Source organism: Eulemur rufifrons, chromosome 6 (assembly GCF_041146395.1).
Source record: "Eulemur rufifrons isolate Redbay chromosome 6, OSU_ERuf_1, whole genome shotgun sequence".
Taxonomy (NCBI): domain Eukaryota; kingdom Metazoa; phylum Chordata; class Mammalia; order Primates; family Lemuridae; genus Eulemur; species Eulemur rufifrons.
This window is the reverse complement of record NC_090988.1, coordinates 37,150,231-37,176,103: the sequence shown is the minus strand read 5'-3', so window position 1 is coordinate 37,176,103 and position 25,873 is coordinate 37,150,231.

The following is a 25,873-nucleotide window of genomic DNA, read 5'->3' as shown; positions in this document are numbered from 1 at the left end:
TGAGCTCAAGCGATCCTCCTGTCTCAGCCTCCCGAGTAGCTGGGACTACAGGCATGCGCCACCATGCCCGGCTAATTTTTTTCTATATATATTTTTAGCTGTCCATATAATTTCTTTCTATTTTTAGTAGAGGTGGGGTCTCGCTCTTGCTCAGGCTGGTCTCGAACTCCTGAGCTCAAACGATCCGCCCACCTCGGCCTCCCAGAGTGCTAGGATTACAGGCGTGAGCCACCGCGCCCGGCCAGTTTTCTCAATTCTTAAAGGGAGGAAGAAGGTGTCTGAAGAAAACTGTAAGAGCAGTGGACAGTTTCCTGTGATCAGAGACATTGGTAAGCAGCTCTGTGTGGGGGGAAAAGCACGATCCCAGGAGTCAGGCGACCTAGACCGAGTCTCAGCCCTGCCAGCCACACCTCCATTGAGAGTGTCCTCGTGTCCTGAGAGCCGACTGTGTGTCAGGCACCGTGGAGGGCCAGGGGTCTAGAGATGATGAGATGTGGGCTTTGCCCCCCAAAAAAGGGGCTTTGAAACATACCTAAGGTTAGGTAAATACAGTTAACCCTTGAATAACACGGGTTGAACTGTGTGGGTCCGCTTCAATGTGGATTTTCTTCTGTTACCTACTTAGATGTGTTCCTCCTCCGATAGACATCAGGCCAAACAAACTCAGACCAACTCTCAGCTGGTCGGAGCAGCCCTCCCAAGCACTCTGTGTCCTATTTTGCTGAACTGTGGGTATGTAGCAGGACCTCTGCTAGCATTAGCTTCATGCATGCCATCTTTCCCCGTGTCCTGTCGTATGTGTGCACGCATGAGTGAGATGGTGGAGAAACGGAGAGAGCACAGGCTTTGCAGTCAGAAGTGTCTGAGGCCCCCTTCTGCCCCACACCAGCTGTGAGGCCACAGTCATTGACTTAGTCTGCCTGGGCCTCCTTTCCACACCCGTGAGATGGTGAGAATGGTACTTATCTCACAAAGTTGGTGTGGGAAGCACATAAAATGATATGTGTGCAAAGATTTAATGTACCTTAAAGCTTTGTGCGAATGCCTGCTACAGTTATGATGAAAGGAAGCAGCCGTGAATTCCGGTCCCCCCCACAGATCCTCAAACAGCGCTAGGCATGGAGCTGACGCTACATAAACATCTGTGCTCGTTATCGTCTGCAGTGCTCCTCCTGGCTTTTGAGGTCTTCTTGTAGCCTTCCTTCCATCAGGAAGAGAAGCTCAATCTACTGTTCTTTCTTCTGCCATTCAGAGTCGAGCCTCTGGGGAGATTAGTGCCACACCGCGCCCCCTGCTCCTCACCTCCATTCATTCCCCTGCCCTTTCAGTCTCAAGCCCCTGGCCACGCCCCCAGGACTGCTCCAGCTCAGATCCCGGGACACCTTGCTGTGCACCGGATGCTTTCCAGACACTTAGAGGACAAAAGTGAATGATACCTGAGCCCTGTGCTTATGGAGCTCACAGCGCATGGGGAGGCACAACACAAACAGATGCTTGCAGCACAGTGTGCCACATGCCAATGCGGAGAGTGTGTATAGCGTGTTGCAGTGCACAGAGGAGCAGCTGGCCATGCTCCAGGGGCACAGGGAGATGATTGCTCTGGGACCTGAAGAGTGCTTAGGGGCACCCTTCTCCTGGGGGAGGTAAAGTAGGTCAAGCTCATTCTTACCAAGAGTCCAGCTGCAGGAAAACCGTGGAAAAACCAGACCAGGTCTGTGATCTTGGTGGACTCCAGCACCGCCCGTTGGGAGAGCATAGGAGGGAGTTGGCGATGTTGGCTGCGGTGGCCAAGGCCAAGAGCAGCAAGCCTGTGCACCTTGAGCCCTTGGCAGAGCACAGGCGAATCCTCGCTGGAAGGGAGCGAGGAAACAGCGGATACCAGGAAGCTGCCTGGCTCCAGCCATGGCAGAATCAGGAGAAAGAGCTCTGGCCTCACAGCCCCACTGTGCCAAGCCCAGCTCTGCCACTGGTAGACCGGGTGACCTAGAGAGCCACTTACGTCTCTGAGCCTCAGTTTCCTCTGTAACACAGAGAAAATATTGACCTCAAAGACAGTGGTATGTGGACTAAAGAAGTATAATAAATGTGAAAGCATCTGGCTCACAGTAGATGTTCAACAGGCTCTCCTTGAAAGGTTGGGGGAACTGAGGTAAAGTTTAGGAAATCACTGTTATCCTGTTCTGATTCTTTCATTTACTTCCGGAGCAATTCCCATAGTGATGATGAACTTGGCCCTGAGTCACACAAACCTCGGCTCAGGCCCCGTCTCCTTCACTTAGCAGCTGTGTGACCTTGGACAAGTTATTTAAATTCTTTCACCTCAATTTCCTCATCTGTAAAATGGGGCTGACAGTATCACTTGCCTTATGAGATTGTTGAGAGTATGAAAATAAGATCATGTGTTCAAAAGGCTCTCAGTGCATGGTAGCTGGAGAAAGAAAGAACCAAGGCGATCTGAGTCGTCTTGGCCTCTCATTCAATTTTTTGGAAAATGTCCTGTCTCATTTTCTTTATGCATTGAGTTTACCGAACCTGGAGATTTTGGAGAAGCCGTATTGGAGGTGCGTGGAGAGAAGGGAAGATTTTACGTCTTGCTTTCTTCTCTGCACTGGCTCCTTGCAAACTGACGTCGGACTGGAGTCAATTCCGTGTTTCATTTGCTGCGTGGAGGCTGCCAGAGAAGCAGGAGATGCGGGTGATTCCCGCAAAGCCCAGAATGTGCCCCTGGGACGCAGGAAGAGTTCCTGTTTCACGTTAGGTGGCGCCCGTGCCCGTTCTTGACTCGGGTTCACGCCGAGGTTGTCAACTAACTGCCTCATGAATAGTGGCTCATTCCCTACTCGGTCCCCAGGCATGGAGGCCTGGTGTCACGAATGGCCCTTCCCACGGGGGAAAGCTGAAGTCCTTTGCAGAGCCAGGGACTTCTCTTTGGGGACAAAACAGAAAAATGTCCAGCCTCGGCTTTTTTTGCCCACAGAAGATATAAAGTCATTCATGAACAATGGCTTAAGCAGGATGCTAATGCTTGGGGTCTTGTTTCTATCTGATATCCCAACCCAGGGCTGCAGAAAGCTGATGCCTGAAGGGGGGGCTGCCTGCCTCTGGCTCCTTTGTTTGGATGAAGGAGGTTGAAACTGCTGACATCATTGCCCGGTGTGATTACTAACAGCAGTGATAGTGGAAATTTAACACTTAGCGGAAATAACGCTCTAGGATATACAAAAACACATACTGCTACTTGCTCCAGGCACAATATAGGTGTCATTTCATTTAATCCTCAGAGCAGCCCCATGAGGTGATAGCTGCGTAGCTCCACGAGGAAACAGGCTTGCAGAAGTTAAATAAGATCCCAGGGTCTCCCAGCCGATTAATGACAGAACTGACACTCAGATGTAGATGTGCTCATTTCCACCTTGACTTCTTCCCAGCCAGGGCTCATGATTGGGAACTGGAAGCACTGAGAATCCAGGCCAACAGCTCCTCGACACCTGTATGTTGAAGCTACTGCTGCAAAGAACACAGCTGTGCTCACTTCCCAGGAAAATTGCAGATCTTCTTAGAGGAAAGGGAGGGTGGGTGGAGAGTGGGGCTGTATTTGGAAAGGGGAACCAGGCAGCTCCCAAGGATGGCACTTAATAAAACTATGGGAAGGCAATTGTTCTCCTGGGTCATGGCTGAGAATTTGAGAGCTGCAAAGATATCTGGAAAATCCAATACTTTCATTTCCTAGGAAACACAGCCCCAAAGAGTTGAAATTATTTATTCAAGATTATATGGCTAGACAGTTGAAAATAACAGCAAAAGTAGTAAAAGTCATGTTCTCAAGTATTGTCTTATCTGATGCCTCATTAGTCCAGGGACAGAGACATCATTATTATCCTATCTAATGCATTTGCTGCTGAGCATTCTGAGGCTCAGAGAGGCTAAAGCACTTGTCTAAGGTCACACAGCTTGTAATGGGGCAGCTTGTTTTAGGAATCTATCCAGTTCCCATACCTTTTGGCCCACTTGCTCAGCAGGTGGGGTAATCACAAGCCCCTATGTTCTTTAATCATGGTCTTCCTTTCACATAATCTGCCCCATGCTCCTCATAAAATTGTATTTGTACCCAGACAATTACACCCTAAGTTTGGGGTTGGACAGCATGGTTGCCGCACTGAGGTTTTTAGAGTGGCTGTGCAACGCCAGGCTGTAGGAACTTGTTTGCAACACCAATCCTGCCCCTCCCTAATTAGAAACACGGACACACCCATCAACCCAGTACCTGGTCAGTGGGGCGCCGGGGTCACAGGTAGACCGTGCAGCCTCCCCTTGGCAAAGTGCCCCAGGCAGACAGCCCAGTAGTAGTGGAGGGGGCCCTGCAGGACGGGTTGCAGTCCCCAAGAATGCTCCAGCTTAGTCTCTTGGGGTTACTTAACTTCTCTGTGCCTCATTGTCTTTACCTCTAAAATGGGGATCAAAATAATAGCAGGATTCCCTCATAACTTATAGGATTGTGGTAAGAATTAAAGGTTCTGGCCAGGCGCGGTGGCTCACGCCTGTAATCGTAGCACTCTGGGAGGCTGAGGCGGGAGGATTACTCGAGCTCAGGAGTTCGAGACCAGCCTTAGCAAGAGCGAGACCCCCGTTTCTACTAAAAAAAAATAGAAATTAGCCAGACTACTAAAAATATATATAGAAACAATTAGCCGGGTATGGTGGCACATGCCTGTAGTCCCAGCTACTTGGGAGGCTGAGGCAGGAGGATCCCTTGAACCCAGGAGTCTGAGGTTGCTGTGAGCTAGGCTGACGCCAGGGCACTCTAGCCCGGGCAACAGAGTGAGACTCTGTCTCAAAAAAAAAAAAAAAAAAAAAAAAAAATTAAAGGTTCCTGGTACAAGCGAATTATGTTTATCAGTAGAAAGGTACTAGTCACAAAACATCATGTGACAGGGCCTCAGGTGGGTGAAATGCTACTCACTCAGGCTAGACCAAATAGCACCGACAGTTACTGAGTCCTTACCTGTGCTCTCCGAGGAACAGCTTATGATCACCTTTGCCCAGGGCATTGCCAAGGCTGCTGGCTTCTCTCCAGGGTGGCCTGTGCCATGCACGGCTCTTTGGTCTGTATGATTGGAATTATGGTCGCCTTCACGGCTGCCTTGGGGCAGGAGAAGGAACTTCCTGGGTAAGGTCCAAACTGAAAATGGGTGCTGCGCTGTGTAGAGCCATGAATGCTAGGACAGCCCCTGGGAAATATGTTAAATACCCACTTTCTCCTTGTTTGAGACAATTTAGGAGGGGATATTCCTATTGATCCCCTATAGGGTCAGTTTCGAGTGGTAGAATTTAGGTTAAGAGCATAGACTCTGGAACTGGACTGGCTGATTTGTCGTCTCAATTCTGCCACTTAATTGCTAAGTGATCAGGGACAGTTATGTAGCCTCTGCAGGCCTCAGTTTTCTCATCTATAAAGTGGGGAGAATAATAATATCTACCCCACAGGGTTTTTGTGAGGATTAAATGAATTTATGTACGTAAAGTACTTAAAACCATGCCTGGAACAGAGTAAATACTACAAGAGTTGTGGTTTATGATTCTAGTATTCAGTGAGCATCCTCTAATGGAGCACGTGGAAGGTATTTTTGATGTAAAAGTGGCATGTTTCTCACTTGAACTTTATAATTTGCTCTAGCAATTAAAATTTGCCAGTGGCCGAAACAGCTGTATGATCACCAAAACCTATTTCCTTTTCCTCCCAGACACAGAGCTAGACAACCTTTCCCAGCTCTCTTGCAGATAGGTGTGGCCATGTGATTACATTCTGGCCGGTAAAGTACAGGTTGATGTGATGTGTGCTACTTCCAGGCCTGGCCCACAGCAATTCCTCATGTGTGAGTCCCCATCCTCTTTTTTCTCCTCTATGCTGTCTGGATGCAGAAGTCCTAGTAGATGCTGGAGCCGCAAGAAGTTTTCAGCTCTCTCCTTCACTCCCACCTTCCAGATTAGATCAGTCTAGCTCCTGAGCCTTTCCAGACCCCACGAAATTCACACTGGTGTCCTCTGCAGACACTGAGAGTTCAGCTTTCTGCCTTACGACTAAGTTAGGGATCACACTTTCATTTGCTTTCCATCTTCCCCAAATACACTGACATCTTCCTACTCTGTGATCTCATCTCCCCTTCTTTTGTCCTTTTAAATCAATTTACTGTGCTTTTTGGAGGGAGTTTCCAGGAGGCAGCAGAGATAAACAGATGTACATGTTTGTACAATAGTCCTGTGGGATCATTTTCAGAATCAACACCGAAGATGCAGTCTTTAAAATTACTTCAGAACAAATGATTTTGCTTTTATTGTTTACTGTTTTCGGTTTTTAAGCACATACTACATGTGTCTAAATCATTACCTTTAATAAACTGGATAACTAAGTAGAAAATTAAAAATATATACAATGCCTTAAAAAGAAAAAGACTAAATGCAAATCAAAACTACAATGAGATATCATCTCACCCCAGTTAAAATGGCTTTTTTCAAAAAGACAGGCAATAACAAATGCAGTGAGGATGTTAGGGGGAACCCCTAGAGAAAGGGGAACCCTTGTACACTGTTGGTGGGAATGTAAATTAGTGCAACCACTATGGAGAACACTATGGAAGTTTCTGAAAAAACGAGAAGCAGAACTACCATATGACCCAGCAATCCCACTGCCAGGTATATATCCAAAACAAAGGAAATCAGTATATCAAAAAGAATCTGCACTCCCATGTTTATTGTAGCACTATTCACAATAGCCAAGATTTGGAATCAACCTAAGTGTCCATCAGTGGATGAATGGGTAAAGAAATTGTGGTACATATACACAATGGGATATTATATAGACATAAAAAGAATGAAATCCTGCCACATGCAACAACATGGATGAAACTGGAGAACATTATGTTAAGTGTAATAAGCCAAGCACAGAAACACAAATCTATTACGTTCTCACTCATATGTGGGAGCTAAATATTAAAACAATTGATCTCATGGAGACAGAGAGTAGATAATGGTTAGAGAGGCTGGGAAAGGTAGTGGGGAGGGGAGATAAAGTGAGGATGGTCAATGGGTGCAAAAATATAATTAGTTAGAATGAACAATAATTGACAGCACAACAAAGTGACTATAATCAACAACAAGTTAGGCTATACTTTAAAATAATTAAAAGAGTGGAATTGGAATGTTCCTAACACAAAGAAATGATAAATGCTTGAACCATTACCCTGATTTAATTAATTCACTTTGTATGCCTGTATCAGAACATCACATGTACCCTATAAAGATATACAGCTATTACATATAATTAAAAATTTATGTATAATTATATATAATTAAATTGTGCATAATTAAAATTTTAAAAATGCATAATTAAAAAATTATTATGTATAATTAAAAATAAAAAATGTTTTTTAAAAAGAAAAAGAGTAGCTAGGACTCCCCCTCTCCAGTTTTGCTCCATGCGGGGGTGCCAGCTTTGCTTTCATCCCGACTAGGGGAGCCTGGCGTGCTCCCTCCCACACCTCTGCTATCCCAGACTCTGTGTGGTCTGTCTGAGGTTGATTTACAATTTCATTGAATTTCTGGATCAAGTATGAAAGTCTTATCACCTTATCACCTAATAAGTCACTAAAACAACTTTCACGTATGTTTTAAAATTTTATTTTGGCTCCTTTTCCAAAGATTAGTCGAGAGGATTTGGATTGAACTTTACCTTTTTAGGTTCTAGTATTCTCTAATAAGAGAAGGTGCCACCTCTGATAGACCACGTCCTATTTATGGCTACTCTATGCCCCACGAGGGGACAGATCCGACCAGATTTCTGGGTGACCTTCAGGAACTCCTTTGTAACCAAATATGGCCATTAGAGGGAGCCTGCACCTTGTGAGAACATAAGACCCTGGCCAGGTAAGGAGAAATGCATGGAAAGAGCAGCAAAGTACAGATTCCCTTATTCAGTTTTCAATTTTATTTATTAAGAAAATATTATGCCTGGAAAACTACATTTCTGTTTCCTGAGCACTCATGGACAAATCCATTAACTCTACAAGAGTTCTTATGAAACCGCTACATTTACCACCAGCAACCCAAAATAAGTGACCGAGGCAAAGGTCTCAATCAATGGAGGTTTATTAAGCCAAAGTTTGAGGATGCGCCTGGGAAAAGCACAAACCACAGAAGTATCTGTGACCTGTGCTCTAGGATTTGGGAACTCAGTATTCAAGGGGCACACAGGAAGAAATAGGGGAAGAGAGGTGGGCAGTGAGGCAGATGGTTATATTCTTGTGAAACTTTATTTAGTGACCAGGAAATCTACACTTTACATAAGGTAAGGTGAATGTTTGAAGAGAAAAAGGGACTACAGGAAGAATCAGTTAAATGTTCCTGAGAAGGTGGAAGAATAGTTGATCTTGTCTCTGTTCTGTACCTAGGAGAATAAACTTGCAATCAACATTATTAAGGTGGAATCCAAAAGACTTTAGTTTTAGGAGCTGGACTTAACCTGCAGACCCAAAGTTACAATTTGCATGTCTTTATTTATGAGAAGCCAATAAAGAATTTCCTTATGAATAATCTGCAGGAGCAGTCCTTGCAGATGCCTGAAGCCTTTTATCTTTCCCTGGGGATCTAGCTCATGCATAATGCTAACAACAGCTATTCATTTGGAAGAAGGTGTTACATGACTCAGCCTAAGGGGTTGCAGGGGGTGGTCCTAAGGTTTTTATTTTCCTTTACACTACCATTAGTAATGATTACAATATAAGTATTTATGATAATATTAGTTACAACTAATAAAATATTTAGTGATAATGACTTATTTGCTATTTATAATAACTTATTGTTTGATATATAATAATATCAATCATCTATTTCCAGGAGAGCAGAGAGGCATGTGTAACAGGCTCCTTCTGGGGACATCAGAAGAATTAGGATATACCTGCTGTGGAGATAAGAGGTGACCCTGAGGAGTCCAGCCAACCCCGGCCCCACCACCCTCCCTGGGCTCAGGTGTCGGGCCTGTGAGAGGAGGATGATCGGGCTCCCGCACTCAGCGAGAGCTCTGCACAGACTGGGGGTCTGCTCGTTTTTACTCAACCAGCCTTGTCTTATGCAACGAGGAGAGTGTTCCTGAGTTTGGATCTCTACACTTGAATGGCTGGGCAAGGGATGGGCAGAATGGGGCAGTAGAGGGAAGGCATTGAAAAGTCGGGGACATTTAGGGCTTTTAGCCCCTGAGTTATTCTCTGTCAGGTGCCCACCTGCGGTTCTGGTTCTGAGAAAAGAGAGAGTAGGGACCCATTTCTTTGTCGTATGGAGAAGGTGGCCATAGCTGATGACATACATTAATCTGTGTGACTTCCTTTCATCCAGCCCAGGTTGTAGGCAGGTCTGGGAGGATTCCTGCTTGGCTGTCAAGCTGAGTTGCCGTCCTGACCCTCTGACTCCTGGCATGGGCACTGAAACCCAGGGGGGTGGGAGTGCAGCACACCTCTTCCTTGGCGAAACCCACTGCCACTTGGACTTTTGCTCCTCTGGGTGATCCAACAGCTCCACTGCCTGGCTCGGCTGGAGTCCATTTGTTGGCTTGCAGGTAAGCCCTTGACCAGACACTGATATCCCTTGTCATATCCGAGATGTAACTTTGTGGTGATAGATGCAGTTTGTAGGCAATGAGATCACATGTAAATGAAAATATTCTAAATAAGGAATACTTTTTTAAAAAAAAATACCGAAAATCAGAAACATTTGTCTGGCAGGAGATATTTTGGGTGATAGGCACTCTCTTGATACCATGTTAAAAGTCAGGAAGGCAAGAGAAAGACAGAAAGCAGAAAGAAAATGTGGACATTTGGAAATGGAGGAGGAGTACTTTTCTTAAACTCAATGAGGCAAAAATTAGTGAAGGGAAGAATCCTGACCTAGGAAAAGAAAACTGAGTGACTTCAGGAAAGGATTTTCAAATTGAGCGCAAGCCCTTCTTCTTCCTTGAAGTGTCTTTCCTCCTCTGCCTGTGCCTGGGGCCCCCTCCCTCTGGCCAGAGCTCTCCCTGCACCCCACAGGCAGAACATCCTTTCTGTGGTTAGGGCATGATTTATAGATGCCACTTGCTCGGGGAGGCGTCCTGCCCACTTCTCCCTGTCTGCACCACGTCTCCCAGACAGGCTGGCCTTTGGGGGCCGTGAGAGCAGGCACTGGGTGCTAAATCTTCCGCCTCTGACACCGCGCCCAGCCCACTGTGGGTGCTCTAAAAAGAGACAGGTGGAAAAACTGCCTGTTCAAGGCACTGCTCACCTTCTTTTCCCCTAAAATCCTACTACACTTCCTGTTCTGTTTCTACCTTCCATGCAGCACTGGTTTTCATTTTGTTCAATGTGTGTATTTCTCATGAATCCAAGTAAATTACAAGCTACTGATAAATGGGCACTAATTCTATTCTCCTTCTTTGAATTCTCCCCAGCGCAGAGCATAGAACTGAAAACCTAATAGGAGGCTTTGTAAATACTTTCTCATCTATTTACTGGATGAATAAGACTCTGCCCACTATTAACTAGGCCTTTCTCTCTCAGTTCTCCCCATCTTCTCTCGCTTGCTATGACTTACTCCCCTCTCCCCATGGCTCCACCCTTGGCCCTGGATCACTCAGCTAAAAGAGGGAAAAGATGAAACCTATAATTAAGCCCACTCACAAGTGTCTTCAGAAAGAATCTGTTTCAGGACTTTAAAAAACCAGGTTAAATCTCCCAGAATCCCTTACAGGGTCCTGAGGCTCAGCAGTTATCCCCTTAATTCTGCAGGACAGAGCCAACCTGGCAGGTTGGTTATGAGAGCTCTTTGCCTCAGTTTTCCCATATGTATAATGGGGTTAATAGCACCTGCCTCCTACCTTCCCTACAGGAACATGGTGACATAATGTTGTAACATTCACTGAAGTCTTCAGATGAAAGGTACCATATAAATACCACACGTTATTAAAGGCTCTTGACCCACACGGATGATCATGGAACTTCATTGCTTATGGTGTTCACAGCAAGATGGATAAAAATTACAGGGGTTGTGCCCAAGGACTTAGTGGTGCTGGGACCTGGGAGTCGACCGTGAGAATTAGGATCTGTTCATGTAACAAGGGACTGAAAGGAATTTGGCGATGATCCCAGAGACAATGTTAAAATCCTTTAAAATTAAAAAAAAATTATAAAAGAACTTAGCCTTTAATAAGTCAAAATAGTATAGAACATGTGATGAAAAGCCACACTATCTTGCCTCACCCTTTCCTAATTCCTGTGCTTTTCCCTGGGGTAGTCACTTTTAATCTTTTTACTGTCTATCTTGGCATTAATTCCCATATATCTAAATGAAATGTTTCTACCTCTGTTTTTTGACTGATAAATTTTAGATATCAAATTCTGCCATTGATGTATTAAGATTTTTCCCATCCTACATCCCTCTTCCCTCAATCTTTTAATTTAGTTTTACCATTCATTCCCTTTCTTATTACTTTCCTTTGAAATTTTAAGTCATAAACTTACTACTTTATTTCTTGTTCAATAGTAGGCAGTATTTTTTTTCTACTCTCCTTGAAAGATGGCAACATTTGCATCACTACCCTTCCCTTTAGCTCTCCGTCCTGCCTTCCACTTTCCAATTTCCATCATTTGAACTTTTATGAATACATTGTCAGGATCGGTAATATTTACATTCTGTTCTGAAATCATAGCTGTCTTCTGTGATTTGTCTATGAGGTTAGTGTAAGAGCTGAAGATCATTTTAACTGCTTAGTGCAGAGCCTGATTTTGTACTATGATTATATTTTCTCTCTTATAGAGCTTTTGGTTTTTCCTATGGTCTCAAATTCCTTTTTACTCTGGCATTGCTTGCTTTTATTACACCCTTAATTTATTTTCAAATACTTGGTCCAAATTCTATTAAATAACCTCCATCCATTTCCCCCAGTTACCTCCCTCCCTGAGGCCTCCGTCCTCTGACCAACTGCTCTCCGCACAGTCATCATTCTGGGACTTCCTCACTGCTTCCGATTTTTGGAGGCCACATCTTTCTCGTTCTTGGTTTACTCCTTTGATTTGTTGGGCATATCTCAATAGCTTTCCCCAAAAAGATGCTTATTAAAAATAAATTTTGAGTTTTGAATGGCTAAAAATGTTTTTACTCTGTTCTCAACCTAAGTGGTAATTTGTCTAAGTAGAAAATTCATAATTGAAAACACCTTTTTTCTAGAACTTTGAAGGCGTTATTCCACTGTCTTGTAGCTTCCAGTGTTGCTGAGGAGAAGTCTGGTGCCAGTCTGATTCTTATTCCTTTGTGGGTAACACTTTTTTCACTTTAAATCTTTTAGGGTTTTTTCTTTTTCCGTATTATTTTGGGATTTCACAATGATGTGTCTCAGCCAGGGTCTATTTCATTGTGTTACAGACTTGGTGAGTCCTTTCAATTTAGAATGCATGTCTTTTATCTCTAGTAAATTCTTTCATAGAGTTTCTTAGATTATTTTCTTCCCTTTGTTTTTCTGAATTCTCCTTTTAAATCTTACTGGTGGTAATGGAATGAATTGTGTTTCTCGGAAGTCATTTGTTGAAGCCCGAAATTCAGGGACCTCAAAATGTGACTATATTTGGAGATAGGGCCTTTTAAGAGGTGATTAAGTTAAAATCAGGCCATTAGGGTGGCACCTAATCCAAGCCAATTGGTATCCTTATAAGAAGAGGAAATTTGGGCACACCTAAAGAGAGACACCAGGGGCACATGCACAGAAAAAAGGCCTGTGAGGACACAGGGAGAAGGTGGCTGCCTGCAAGCCAAGGAGAGAGGCCTCAGGAGAAACACCTTCCAATACCTTCATCTTGGACTTCTAGCCTCAAGAACTGTCAGAAAATAAATTTTTATTGCTTAAGCCACTCACTCTGTAGTATTTTGTTATGGCAACCCTAGGGAACTAATATACCGGTCAAGTTCAAGTGACAAATAAGCAAACTCAAATTGGCTTCTTTTAGAAAGAAAGATTTAATGGCCCACATAACTAAAAAGTCAAAGCTAGTAGGGCTGACCATTGCTGAATTCAGGGGGCCGAACAACATCACCAGGATATGGTTTCTTTCCATCTCCCAGCTCTATGCTCTACTCTTTTGTCTTTATTCATTGGCTCTGGGGTGGGGTCACATGCTCCAAGGCTTAAGTCCAGTGGAAAAGAGTCCCTACCTCTTTTTCTATAGCTCCAGGAAACATCTCCTTGTTTGCCATCTGCCCCATTTGAGTCACATGTTCTGAGCCAATTACCAAGACAGGAAAATGTGGTGCTCTGAGTATTTGGTCCTATATCACACACTCGCCTTTTGAGCTGGAGGTATGGTGTCGACACCACCCAAACTGCATGGAGTGAGAATGGGAGAGGAGTGATTTTATCACCAAAAGAAATAACTACTGGGAAGCTAAATAGCAGCAAAGGCTTATACATTCTAGGTTAAATTTTGAATCTTGCTTTTAAATGTATCTGGCAATAGGAGCAGAGTTGTATTCAATTAACATAAATCTAGGGATTTAATAGGATGAGAATGGTGACAGGCAGTAAGGATTTAATCTAATTAGTATTTAGTAAGCATCTGCTATGTATCTTGGAAATAAGTGAAGATGAGGACAAAGCACAACCTTTTGAAAAATCTTTAGTGAGGGTGTGTGTGGTCAGTAATTGCTGGAGAGTTTCATTTGTGACCAAGTTGAGCATCACATAGCATTTGCCCATGACTTCTGTCTTTGTAGTGGGATGGGAAGTTAAGGCTCATCTTATAATCAACACTCTGAGCCTCTACAAGAGAGATCTGGGAAGAGAAATATATTTCAGAGAGTTTATCATCATGAAATCATCATATTATTTAAAATTTTGCTTCAATCCAACACCCTCTGCAGTTAGTGGACCTGCCCACGTGCCTTTCTTTGGTCAATGGCCTTCAAGCTGATGTTAGAGTAGAGAAAGTGGGACACCTTCTTGTTAGGTAATCTCATAAGACTTAATGAGATTTGGTCATCCTTTATAACTAACTATAACCTTGGTTCCAGGGTGCATCATGCCCACCAAGGGTGGCCTTTGGTCTGCAATTCTGCAGCTATTTGCCTCAGTTTCCCAATTTGAAAACAAGCCCCAACCAGACCCAACATCTCTAAGATGTTGCGATATATAATTAGAGTTTTACTTTTCTTCTTCTCCCAGATTTGTTACTTCACACAAGCTGTTCTCACTGCCAACTGGTCTCGATTAGAAGGGGGGTGGTAATAAAAATAAAATACTAACAGCAATGACATCAACAGTGATGGTTTACATCTACCGAGTGCTCTTTACATCAGGAACTCTAAGTGATCATGTTTAATACAAAAACACTGTGGTAAGTGGTCTCACTATATTATTCCCATTTAACATGTGAGGAAACTGAGGCATAGAAAGGCTAATCTGGGTTTGTCTCACTCTGGAGCTATTGTTCTTAACTATTGTTCACTGCTACCCTCCTGAACAGCATGAAGTCAAAAAGCTTATGGACCAACACCCTGCTCTTAGCCCAAGCTGCCCAGCTTCAGTAGCCAGAGAATTAGAGCTATTCAGGGGATTTACAAAGCAGCTTAGTGGTCATGGAGCCTAACACTCAGTTCATGGGTGAGGAAAGTGAGGTAAAGAGGTTAGTGATTTGCTCAAGTTCATGCATAACAGGATCTCTCTGTCAATAATGATTTCAAAATACCTTTTCTAGTCAATATCAGAACTTACAGATTAATTGTTAACTAACAAAATATTTTGCTCTTATAATACCGGTTTTCAGTGATAAGCAGAAATGTTGCAAGCACTTCTTTTTCATATGGGTACTTTCCATTTTAAGAACTGAAGCATGCTCTTCATATGAGTATATTTCATGCAACTCTTTTTTTTTTTTTTTTTTTTTGAGACAGAGTCTTGTTTTGTTGCCCTGGCTAGAGTGAGTGCCGTGGCGTCAGCCTAGCTCACAGCAACCTCAAACTCCTGGGCTTAAGCGATCCTACTGCCTCAGCCTCCCGAGTAGCTGGGACTACAGGCATGCGCCACCATGCCCGGCTAATTTTTTCTATATATATTTTAGTTGTCCATATAATTTCTTTCTATTTTTAGTAGAGACGGGGTCTCGCTCTTGCTCAGGCTGGTCTCGAACTCCTGACCTTGAGCGATCCACCCGCCTCGGCCTCCCAGAGTGCTAGGATTACAGGCGTGAGCCACCGCGCCCGGCCTCATGCAACTCTTAAGCAAAATTTTACTAGTGTGCACATGGGCTCACCATTGTTCTTCCATAGTGCATGCTGTTGATGTCATCTGATTCCAACAGTGTCATCTGATGCAGAAATTTTGTCATTGAGTACTCTGCTTTCTCTTTAAGTATCATTTTGCTTTTTCTGAACTTTGGAGTTGGTTTTATAAGCTTTTGGAAATATCTGATTTATTCATTTATTTTTGCCATGAAGAGCACAAAGTTGAGCCATGCCTCTGTAGGTTTTCTCTTTTCTCCAATGATTTGGTTAATCAATTTCTTTAAAAATAAGGTTATTGGGCTTTGTTTGAACATGGAATAAGAGCATGAAATGCCTTGATATCTGGGAAGTTTCACAGTAGACAGTGCACTGAGTACTAGAGATGAGTGGATTGCCCGATCATAAAATCAAGTTTTCAGATAGTAATGGAGGCATTTCATGTAAGTAATTTTCTTTCTTGAGCTTCCTGGAAAATCCTCACATTCAGAGATTTGATTATCCTAGTACATACCCACAGTCTATATTTATACTAGCATCCTTTTCACTATTTATATTTATGATTTTATTTTGAAATGTGTTTTTGTTACTATTTTAATCATGACTTTTATACTTCAATGAATCATATTTAAGTCTGGATCCAAATTTGAAATTGGGGATATGATATAATAGCATAGTTAACTTAAAAATGCTAATTTAACAAACAGTAACATGCAAATGATATAAAATACTTTAGCTGAGATAAATCACTTTTTGTTAATTGAATGCTGGTCAGGACAGGCCGACTCAGTCCTTGTAAAGCATCAGGAATTTGAAAAATGTAACTGCTATTGGAAATGTGAGATTTCTGTGATAAAAATAATCAACCCTTCATTTCCAAAACTATGAAATAATATAAACAAATTTTAAAAATCCATTGTTTTCCCCCTGAAATGACAAAACCATCTGTAGCCAACTTGATAGACTGTTGACCAACACCTGTGGTTCTTGAGACCCACTTGGAGAAATAGTGCTCTAAGGGTTTATTCTGAAAAGGTCTGATTATCTTCTGGGAACTCAACCACAAAAGTTAGATTCACATACGCCAAACATCCTTGTGGTCTTTCACAATGCCATTTAAATTTGTCTCAGAGAGAAGTCTTGTCCCTGGACTTAAATCTGTGTCCAATACAGAGGTGCAGGTGGGAGGCTCACGTAAAACCTGGAATAGCCCCTTTCACAGCAATATTGCCTTCGGTATCATGAAAAGGAATAAACATGAGCTTTGTATGAAACTGCCGGTTGGTGGTGGGTTGGTGTTCTTGGTACACTGTGATATTACTGCTGCATGTGGAGCTTCTCTTCTGCCCTGCCCCGCAGTACCCTTGCTGCGTTGCTGGGCTGCTGTTCCTTCTGAGTCCCCAGGGTCTCATAGTCCTGTCACTGCAGAAGAAGGAAAGAGGGATCCCTGAAGAGTCTTGGAGAAAAGGTTTTGTGCCATTGGGTGGGGCTTACCCCCTCATATTCATAATCTTAACATGCACAGTGGCCATCATGGAAGCATATGACTCTTGTATTGTTATGTACATAGAACACTTATGAGGGTCATAAATACGTTGTCCTACATATAAATAAAACAAGCCTGTTTTTGTTCTTTCATTGTCCAATCAATCAATCAATCAACAATATTGTTAGGTGTAGGGTTTTGTAACTGTCAATTAGCTCAATTGGTTGTTAGGTTGTTCAGATCATCTATATTCCTACCAATTCTTATCTTCTTGTTCTATGGTTACTGAGGGAAGGATGATTATGATTATGGATTTGTCTGTTTCTCCCTTTAGTTTTATCTGTTTTTACTTTCTGTATTTTGAAGCTCTTCTATTAGGTGCATATAAGTTTATGCAATTTATGATTGATGATTTATGATTTATGACTTCCTGATGAATTGACTCTTATATCATTAAGAAACAGACCTCTTCATTTCCTGTAATACTTTTTTGCTTTTATCTAATATTAATACAGCCATACCAACTTTTTTGTTTATTGGTTGCATGCTATGTTTTCTCATCCTTTTCTTTTCAACCTACTTATGCCTTTATATGTAAAGTGAGTATTTTGTGAAATTCATATACTTGGGTTTTGCTTTTTAAAAATCTTGTGTGACAATCTTTGTCTTTTAATTGGAGTATTCAGTTCATTTACATTTAATATAATTATTGATGGTTTATAAGTCAATCAGCTTACTATTTATTTTCTATTTGTCCCTTCTGTTTATTGTTGTTCTCTTGCTCATTCCTTTTCTTCTTTTGGGTTACTGAAATATTTTTAGTGATCCATTTCATTTTCTCTATTTGTTTCTTAGCTATCTATACCTTATTTAATTTATGTCATTTCATTGTTTTGTGGCTTCTCTAGTGACAGCAATATGTATTCTTAATTCATCAAAGACTAAGAGGTCAATATTTTACCGCTTCACATTTTCTGCTTCATTTTTTATGCAGAATCTTCACATTCCAACCTTTTCACTTCATATCTGATACTTTCTAATCCCAAACATAATAATGTTTACAACTGTATAATTCTGTTTACCTGTTCCTCCTATCCTTTGTTCTGTTGTTGTCATGACTTTTAATTCTATATGCATTACAAACCCCTTCTAACAATGTTACTATTTTCACTTTAAATAGTCAGGCGTCTTTAAAAAAATTACAAGGAAAAAACATAATATTTTATATTTATTTACAATTTCTGGTGTTCTTTTCTTTCTGCAGAATCAAGTTTCCACCTGGTATTATTTCTCTCAGTCTAAGGAACATCCTCTAACATTCTGTATAGTGTGGGTATGCTGGTGACAAATTCTCTCAGCTAACTTTTACCTAAAAATGTCTTTATTTCATCCTCATTTTTGAAGGCTATTTTCACTGGATACAAATTCTGAGTTGAGTTTTTCCTTTCATCATTTTAAATATATTGTTTTGCTGTCTTCTGGTCACCATCGTTTCTGATGAGAAGCTATTGGTCACTCTGATCAGGTTTCCATGATGTTCGAGGTTTTCTTCTTATTTTTGGGTTTCAGTAGTTTTCTTTATATTTATCCTGCTTGCTGTTTATAAGCTTCTTAGATATATAAGTTAATGTTTTTCATCAAATTTTGGAATATTGGCACAATTTTCTTCAAATATTTTTCCCCATCTATGAAAGATGTGCAATGAGGGATTTCGTGTCCTCTGCTTCACCTTTGAATGTTAGAGGGCCAAAAACTCTAATGCTGCCACCATTTTCTGAGGGTGGATCCCCTGACATAGCATGAAGCCCAGTTGTGCTTGTGCATGTTTCTCCTTTCATAAATATCCATAACTCCTCCTATAGCTTGTTAAATATGTATATTTGGCCATCTGCTCAGCATAAATTCCTCTTCCCTGTATCAGTACCTTTCCCTTGAAGTATGTTTCCAGCTTCTGGCCAGAGGCTATTGCTTTCCAGGCTGTTAGAATGGACACCCTGCAGGCTGCAACCCTTTATGAGAAATAAAGCTCTCCTTCCCAGATTTATGAACCTCATCATTCTTCAGTTGACAATGGATATAAAGTTTCAATTATGCAAGATGAGCAAGTTCTAGAGATCTGTTGTACAACATTGTGCCTATAGCAATACTGTATTGTGCACTTAAGGATTTGTTAATAGGTTAGATCTCATGTTAACTGAAAAAAGAAAAAGAAGAAAGGAACACAATGATCTGAAAAGGCTATTAAAATACTCCATGCCAACTTTTATTTATTTTTTCCAACCAAAGGACATATCACAATAAACTGTTTTTACTTACAATACTTCCAACACTGAATGTGTGAATTTTTCCACACCAACAACCAGTTCCTCAACTCTCCAGATACCAACTGGGTGTTCTATAATTCAATTCAATTCTGACACTACCTAGTGTCAGACCTGGGTAGTTAGTGTCAGACTCCACAAGTTTAAGGGCTAGGTCCCACAAGACTAGCCTCACTTCAGATGCCAGTCCCAAGTTTTGGGTGCCCAGGTTACTCACACTTTTAACTTTGCTGCAAATTTGGGGGTTCCCATACCCCGTCCTCAGGTTTGATGATTTGCTAGAATGGTTCACAGAACTCAAGAAGGCACTTTACTCACCGGTAACCAGTTTATAATACAGGATACAACTCAGGAACAGCCAATGGAAGAGATGCATAGGGCAAGGTATGGGGGCAGGTGTACACAGATCTTCCATGCCGTCTCCCTGAACACCACCTTCCTACACATTGATGTATTCACTGCTTGGTTTCCTCATGCAGGAATGATTGATTAAATAATTGGCCATTGATGATTGGCTTAACCTCCAGCCCCTCTCCTCTTCCAACCCTCTAATTATGGGTTGGTCTTTCTGTTGACCAGCCTGCATCCTGAAAGCTGTCCAGGGGCCCCAGGCACCAGTCATCTCATTAGCATACAAAAGACGCTCTGATCACTCTGGAGATTCCAAGGGTTTTAGGAGCTACATTCCAGGAACTGGGGACAAAGACCAAATATATATTTCCTATTGTATCACACACAAGTTGAATATAGAAGCAGATATGAGAATCCACATACCACATATTAAGCCAGACATTAAAGAAATTTATAAAAATACAAAATACAAATCTTTTCACTAATGTTTAATGGAAATTATAAAACATGCTATTTATGTTGGCATATATGAATTTATTTTAAATGAATTAATACATACCTTTACATCTCTCAATTATAATTTTTAATAGGTCGAAATTGATAGATTAAAACCACACAAACAAAAGCTCTTCTAGGTCATCATACTTTTTAAGAGTATAAAGGAATCCTGAAACCAAAATGTTGGAGGACTTCCGCTTTCAGGAATGATTCTAACACCTAGGGGTTTCTCAGCTGCCTGAAGTGTTAACAAGATCTTATCAAGGTCTCCAATGATGTGGCCAGGACAATGAGTGCTCCTAACTGCCTGACCTCCTCTCTCTCTGTTCCATCCTCACTCTGGTCACACTGCTCTGGGTAAGTCTTGCTCTGCTCGTGCCCAGTGTGGGGCAGTTTTTAAAATGAAGTTTTTGTCCTTCAAGGGATAAAAACCCTTTGAGTAGAATTCAGAGCGATACGACTTTCATCCAACTTCTGTACCTTGGGCAGCGGTCCCCAACCTTTTTGGCACCAGGGACCATTTTCATGGAAGATGATTTTTCTGCATACAGCGGTCGGGTGGGGATGGTTTCAGAATGATTCAAGTGCATTACATTTATTGTGCACTTTATTTCTATTATTATTACTACATTGTAATATATAATGAAATAATTATACAACTCACCATAGGTTGGGGACCCCTGCCCTCGTTGTAGTGGGTCTTCAGGGTGAGTACCAGGAGGTGTCCTGGGGTGCCAGGGAAACTTTCTTGAGCTAAGCTGCCTGATATCAGGAAATAGCTCACTAAAGTGATGCTTGAGGTTCTGTTTGTTCGTGGGGACTCCTTGCGAGTTAGTGTCCTTTATTTCCCTTAGTACTGTTCTTATCGAACTGAATTGTGATAAGGGCTAGTTCTTATTTATTTTCTTTATTCTCTACTAAACTGTAAGCTCCAGGGGAAGAGGGGTCACATCAGTCTCCCTCTGTGCTGTATCCTCTCTCCCTAGCACAGTTGCACGTTGTTGGGAGTCAAAACCTCTTTTGAGCTATGTGTGTGTGTATTAGAGCTTGGGAGGAAGGTCTTTGGACTGCAATTTATAAGGAACTTTTCTTCTAAGTCATATTAGCTCCATGTTTCCATTAGAAAGCAAATCACAAAAAAATCCCAACAGTGAACACTATAATTTTGAGGGCGTGCTAATGCTATTGAGTAAAAGGTTGCTTCTGACATAGAGAAATGCTAAGTTATCTTTTAGATAGAACACTAATAGCTCCACTTGTATAATCGGCTGCTCTGAAACCCAGGGGCCCTTATTGTAAGACGCTTTGGATAAATGAAGTCTTTGATGAAGGTGTGTCCCTTCCACAAAAGACATGAAAGATGACATGCCACATGTGGTCTCACACCACATGAAAAACATCTGTAGGAAGAAGTATTGACACACGAAAACTCTATTCTCAGTCTACACATCTCTTTCATTAGGGTTTATTGTGGTATCGACAGTTCATTCATAGCATTTATTAAGTAATGCAGAGGTGTTGTTGGGGATATAAAACATTGGGCAGAGTGGCATTTGTTCTGTAGGAGCTTGAGGGAGAGCTGGGGACACCCATCCTGGGAAACAGGGTGGCTCAGACAAGAACTATGGAACTATGACGCAGCAGTTGGACATGTCGTCAAAGGCAACATTCTATGGCAAATATCGAAGGCCCAAGTAATTTGGCATCTGGGGGAAAGGGAGGCAGGGCTGATATTATTATGAGAAATATTTCTGGAAGAGCTTGATTTAGGAGGTAGAAGCTGTGGAGAGAAGAGAAATGATGAGATTTGAGAAAAGGAGTGTTGGGGAAAGGAATAAAAGTATAGAACACTAAAATGGAATTGACAAAACATTCGTTTGGCTAGCACATAGGCAGCATGGCGGAAATATATAGAAGATGGCAGGACTATGGGCCATGGGGAGGTGTGGGCTGCAGGGAATCAAGACGTGGTTGGAGAATCTTGACTACAAACTGAGGTATGTAGAATGGATATGGGCTGGGTGTGGTGGCTCACGCCTGTAATCCTAGCACTCTGGGAGGCCAAGGCGGGAAGATCGCTTGAGGTTAGGAGTTTTACACCAGCCAGAGCAAGAGTGAGACCCTGTCTCTACTAAAAATAGAAAATATTAGCCAGGTGTGGTGGCATGAGCCTGTAGTCCCAGCTACTCAGGAGGCTGAGGCAGGAGGATTGCCTGAACTAAGGAGTTTGAGGTTGCTGTGAGCTAGGCTGATTCCATGGCACTCTAGCCCAGGTGACAGAGCAAGACTCTGTCTCAAAAAAAAAAAAGAAAAAAAAAATGGGTATGACAGGTAACTGGAAGGCACTAAGTGGAAGACTGGCATGTGAAAAATAGAGTTTGAGAAGGGATTTTTTGGCACAGAGAGACAAAGGAGCAAAGCTTGGGATCACTGGAGGTTGGAGACGAACTTGGAAGTTGTAATCATTTTAGAGCTGTGCTGTCCAAAAAAATGTTATGCAAGCTACTTATGTATTATTTTCTTGTAGTAAAAGTTAAAATACTAAAAAAGAAAAAATAAAATTAGTTTTAACAATACATTTATTATTATTCCCTAATTTTATCTTGATATTTAAAAAAATGACAGTTAACTATGTAATCAATATATTAAATTATTAATAAAATATTCAATTTTTTTACACACAATATTTGAATCCCATGTGTGTTTACACTTATGGCACATCTCAATTTGGATGTTAAATTTTCACTAGAAATACTTGATCTGTGTTTAGATTTTATAAAATTTACAATTGAAAACGTAGATTTACATATTTAGGTTGTTCTAAACATACTGAAACACTTCCCAATAACTGAACTGTATCAGTTATTAAATTTAAATTAATTAAAATTAAAGAAAAAAATGTAGTTCCTCCATCATACTAGCCATAAGTGCTCATTTAGCCTCATATGGCCAGGGGCTGCCATATTGGATGATTCACGTTTAGAAGCTTGCCCTGGGGTCTTAGCTGGGGGTAGGGGCTTAAGCAGGAAGTTTCCAAATACAATTGTGCTTATCTTGATGCACTAAAGAGCAGAGGGAATACATTCTTTGTTCAGAGAGAGAGAGAGAATAATGACAGTCCAGAAGGTTAGCCTCCTAATTTCCGTGAAGGCAGGGACACAGAGTTCTGCTCACTTTGTCTCAATCCTTACCCCCGCACAGAGCCCGATATGTGGTTAAGTGCTTATTGGATACTAACTGCCCTAAGGTAAACCACTTCAACTTAATTCTCAAATTCTTTTCAGCCTTCTCAGAACACAATGGTTTGTTCATATTTGTCTGAATTTTTTTTTTTCTTTTTTTTTTTTTTGTGATGGGGCCTCACTCTGTCACCCAGGCTGGAGTGCAGTGGTGCAATCATAGCTCACTGCAGCTTTGAACTCCTGGGCTCAAGCGATCCTGATCCTCCTGCTTCAGCCTCCCAAAGTGCTGAGATTACAGGCATGGGCAACTGTGGCTGGCCTTGTCTGTATTTACAAGTGCATGTTTACTTTCTAATCTATCAGCATCAGGCTGCAGAGAGAGAACATGAAAGCATATCTGACTTCAGAGTTCTTCCTGCCTCTCAGAGGCCCTGAATTAGAGAATGTTGCGTAGAGATTTAGAAAAGCAGGCAGAGCAGAGCTTGAGCTGGGTGTTCTCTCCTTGTTCCCCCTTCTAGCCCTTCTTTCCTTCCTACCTTGCTTCCTCTTCCATTGTATTACGATTAATCTCTGCAATGAATGCAGAAACTTGTCCCACAGCTTTCTAAAAATCTGAGAGCTTCTGATCTCATCCTATTATTTCTGCAGAGAGCCTTACCGCTGCTCTGTGAGAGGACAATGGTAAGATCACGACCCTGCCGAAGGTCCCTCTGACTCTCAGTGACTACAGAGAGTGGGTGGGTGGCCCTGACACTTCTGCCAGGCCACTGCAATCACTGTTTGGGCCCAATTAAATGATGGTCCTGGGACCTGCTATTGGCCCTCAGTAACTGATTTCCAAAGCAACCTTCATGTGTAAGATATACATATAATATATTTACACTATTTTTAGGATTTTCTTTTTAAGTACAGATTTGGATTTACGGAATAATTCAATAGGTAGCACACAGGGTTCCATATACCCACCTCCGGACCCCCTCACTCCCAGCACACTGTTTCCCCTATTATTATCTTGCATTAGTGTGGCACATTCATTAAAATAATACACTGATATTAGTACATTATTAATTGTTAGCCAAAGTCCACAGTTCACATTAGGGTTCACTCTCTGTGTCGTACAGTGCTATGGGTTTTTATTAATTTATTTATTTTTGAGACAGAGTCTCACTCCGTTGCCCGGGCTAGAGTGCCGTGGCGTCAGCCTAGTTCACAGCAACCTCAAACTCCTGGGCTCAAGCAATCCTTCTGCCTCAGCCTCCCGAGTAGCTGGGACTACAGGCATGCACCACCATGCCCGGCTAATTTTTTTTTTCTATATATTTTTAGTTGTCCATATAATTTCTTTCTATTTTTAGTAGAGACGGGGTCTCACTCTTGCTCAGACTGGTCTCGAACTCCTGAGCTCAAATAATCCACCCACCTCAGCCTCTCAGAGTGCTAGGATTACAGGTGTGAGCCACCGTGCAGCCAGTGCTATGGGTTTTGACAAATGCATAATGATGTGTATTCACCATTACAGTCTCATACAGAATAGTTTCACTGCCCTGAAACCCTCAATGCTTCACTTACTCAAGAAATTAAAAGGACGATAACATTTTGCGACATGTGAAGATTATGTGAAATTCAAATTGCAGTATCTATAAATAAAGTTTTACTGAGACTCAGTCACACTCATTTGTTTACACATTGTCTGGCTGCTTTCACCCTACAACAGAACTGAGTAATTGCAACAGAGACCACCCGGCCTGCAAAACTGAAAATATTTACTATACGGCCCTTGACAGAAAAAGTTTGCTGACCCCCTGGTCTAGTTCTGGAAAGTTCTGGAAAGTGCCAGTTGTCATCTCTCAGCACTTATGGAGGAGATTTGAACATAGCAGGTTTCTACCCAACCTGATTGATTTAAGATACTGTGTCTTCTGTAAAATGATAGCAATTATTTCCATAGTCAACTTTCTCCTGAGCTCCTAGATCCCTTCTACCATTTTGCTGATGGGCTTTCATCACTTATGTTTTGAGTTTTAAAAAGTGAATCTCTGACCAGAGGTGTACAGTTCATATGTTCATAAATCATGAAACTGTGTATCAAAGAATTCATTCATTTGTTCATGTATTTTTTCTCCCTCCCTCTGACAAACATTCATTTAGCATTGGGTGTTTTCTTTTACTGTTACTTATGATTTATTTTATTTAATTGAAAATGTTTTGGTTTCAGTTAGTAATTTCTATAAAGTAGCACTCCTTAAATAGGTTCCTAAAAATAATATTGGAGTCTTGAACATCACATTTAAGTCAGCTTTTTTTAAAACTTTATTCTACAACTGTCATGGTAAAAAAGGTTACAAAATTTCTCTGCTTATTCTAATTCTAAATTCCTTTCCCAGAATTTTAATAGCAAGGGAATTTTTTCAATAGTCACCAGTCAGATAATGTGTGTTGTAATTTAGCATACTTAGCCAAACAATAAACACCTTTGGAAGAGTGAAATTGATTTATTGTTTACTCTGTGCTAGTATTTCTCCCTAGTAGTAGTCACAAATTCTATCCTGATGACTAATCTTTTCTAAACTAAATAGTGTTGACTCAACATTTCACTTCTACTTTACTTCTAGCATTCAATTTAGATGTCTCAACACAAAAGTTAATTTGTTTTATCAAAAATTTGTTTCAAGAACAAAATTTCCATATTCTCTAACAAATCAAAGCAGAATCTTTAATTGTAGAACACAAATGTTTCTTCAACTTGAAGG